Source organism: Agelaius tricolor, unplaced genomic scaffold, assembly GCF_023055355.1.
Source record: "Agelaius tricolor isolate 1412-34295 unplaced genomic scaffold, bAgeTri1.0.p SCAF_1, whole genome shotgun sequence".
NCBI classification, from domain to species: Eukaryota; Metazoa; Chordata; class Aves; order Passeriformes; family Icteridae; genus Agelaius; species Agelaius tricolor.
In genome coordinates, this window is record NW_027269261.1 from 14,078,815 (window position 1) to 14,081,845 (window position 3,031).

The window sequence follows — 3,031 nt, forward strand, 5'->3', positions numbered from 1 at the left end:
GTGGAAAATAGTGCATTATGAGGGAAATGAAGTAAAGAATAAGGTTTTTTTTTACTTTCTAGCCAGCAAGTGTGAAATCCTGTACTGGGTGGCTGAAAAGTTGAAAGGGAGAAATAAAATAAAAACCCTCTTGTCAGATGCATGACAATTTAGCTGCCAAATGTACAGAACATCTGTAATATTTTTAAAAAGAAGGTAACCAAAGGTAAGTGATAAAGGGCACATGTTATTGGAATTGCTTTGGACAAGTTTGTTGCATCTATTTCAGAGAAAGCCTTTTTTTGTTTTGAGTCTAGGATGGCTGACTTAAACAGGAGTGTAGCTATGAAAGGTGTGGTCTAGAAGAGTCTTTAAGGAGATGAAGATCTGTCACAGTGAGCTACACCAACAACAGGATCTTGACCAGAAGACTTGAGAGTGAATCAGCTGAGTTCTGAATAAGGGCCTTAGAACTTCGTGTAGGGAACAGTCTGCTTGCATGGCTGGACTTGTAGGGATAGAGGATTGTGTAAGTAATGCTGCCTCAGAGAGGGACCAGAGAAACACCTTAATGGATGCAACCTTCTGGCTGATTCAGGGCAGGAGGCAACAGCAGTATTTAAAGGCAACGTTTATTTGGCAAAGGAAGAAAAATAATCCAGAGCACACATGTACACTAAAGATGGATTTGAAATGGACCCTCTGACAGGTTGTGTGTGTGTGGTGCTGAGCATCATTCATTCATACTGTTTACATTTGCAGCAGGTACAAGGACATCTCAAGTGGTAAGTATAGGCCTGGAAGTAAGAACTCATAGAGAATCAAAAAGAAATAACCATCAGTTCTGACTGTGCTTTAAATCACTAAAATAGAAGCTGAAATCACATGCATTTTACAAGCAAGGAAGGATACTTTGGAAGGATTTCCTCACCCGGGAGATGTTAGCAGGTAGGGTTTTTTCCTTTGTCCTGTTTCTGTCCTGCCATTTTGCTTGGCAAATATGAAAAGCAGGTTTGTTTTGTGAGATTAAAGTGTCATTGCATACTTGAGACCACAAAAATCAGAGCCCTTAACAGCATCAGTGCATTACAATGGACACTTGTCCATAATGATACAGTTCTCATTCCATGGACAAACAAACAGTTCTGTCTGTGGCTGATTCCTGTGCAGAACAAACAGGCTTTGCTGATGCTTCAGTTATAAGTATCTGACTTTTCCTATATAATTTCTATCCTGGCCCTGCACAATCAGTCTAAAAGCTGCCAAGTCCTAGGAACTGTCTTTGTGATTCAATGGCTGGTCAGCATGAAGCAGTCCTGACTGGAAAGGGACATGGAATTTGTAATTTTATGAGGATGTGAGGGAAAGGGAAGGAGATGGAAGGGAATTTTTTTGCTATTAAAAGCCTTACATTAAAAAATCTTCCCAGAGTAGTTTCCAAAAGCTAGGGGAGGAAAGTATGGTACTTCTTTCCTTTTTGTAAGGAGGAGAAGTGAATATTTGTTTCATTAAAATCTATGGGAGAGGGACCAGCTAAAACATTTTCATCTTTGGGGTTTTGCTTGGTCACATTCTTGAAATGTTGGGAAAACCTTGATTGCAGTAAAGGATGGATTTTGTCTGTCTGGATAGCCCTTTTCACACACACCCCTCTGCCTCCAGCAGAAGAGGAAAAAGCAGGTGGTAGGTGCAGGTCAGTCAACGCTGGAGAGCTCTGGGCCCTGCATCTGCAGCAGGTATTGGCCACTGCATCCATGGACACCTGCTCTGGACTCCCTGTCCTGCTGCCACGGCCAGGAGAGCCATGCAGCATGGTGGGTGCTCTTCTCTTGGCCCCAAAACCAACCACCCTTGTGCTGATGCGGGGAGTCCCAAGCCCCCAGTCTCACAGGATTTCCCCCAAGGCATTGCTGTGGGCCCCATGGAGACAATTCACAACTTTTTAAGGTGAAGCTGTCCTTTGGACAGACCAGAGTCCCAGGTGTGTCAAAACAAGGTGATAAAACCAGAGTTCTCTTGAAACTGCCCTCAGAAGGTCCCAGCTTCCGGTGGCACCAGAGCTCACCAGGACTGCACTGGTCACCCACTGAGCCAGTGGTGCTCTCACTGCTGGTGTGTGACACGGGTATCACAGCAGAGCTTCTCTCAGTCCTCTGCAGAGATCAGGAACTGAGGGTTTGTCATGTCCAGGTGTGAGGAGGATGGCCTGTTTGTGGCCTCGTTGATCTGTCCTTGCACAAGAAGGAGGGCTATGGCTCTGAACATGGTGCACCACCAACTTTCCTGCCCTAGCGCCTCAATTTTTAGCTGGAAGAACCTTTCCAAAGCTGCACGTGATGTGGCTCGTGAGGGTGTCAGGGCAAAGAGTGAGCAGAGTGTATTCCAGGTGTGTTACAGACCAGGAGCCAGGACACTGTTTGGCACTAACAGTGTCTGCAGTGATCCACACTGGGGATAAGGTGGAGAAGAGTCTCATGTGGCAGGCCCTGGGCCCAACCTGCCTGGAGACACAGGCGATTCTGAGAGCAGAAGCAGTGATTCCTACAGCAGGACACAATTCAGGAAAACAGCATTCACATAAAAGGTGAAATAGGATTTTGGTGAGTGATGGAAGTCCAAAAGAAAGGATGTTGCTGATTAGGCAGTGCAATGATCAGGTGCTTCAGCTGATGCTTCTAAGACCTTCTCAAACCACCTGGGTACTGCGAGCTGGCCTCCTGGAATGCATCTTTGATGGTGATTTTCTTGGAAAGTAGAGGAAATAAGGGAATTTTAGACTTCTGGCCAGGATGCCAGGGCTGCAAAGGTAACCTTTATGTTGTGGTTGAGGCCAGAAAAGACCTGCCTTGAGTTTGGAAGAGCAAAGATGTATGGCAAATCAAGCAGTTTTGGGGGATGAGGGGGAGGAGAAGATATTAGGGTTCGGCCAAAGCTTTCCAAAACTGAGGGAAGTTCAGTCAGGTAGAGATGAAAGCTAGCAAGTTCCTGTGCTTATTGGACCTGCTGGTTGAGCTCCACTGCAACCCAAAGCCTGGCCCTGCCCTGTGCTAGA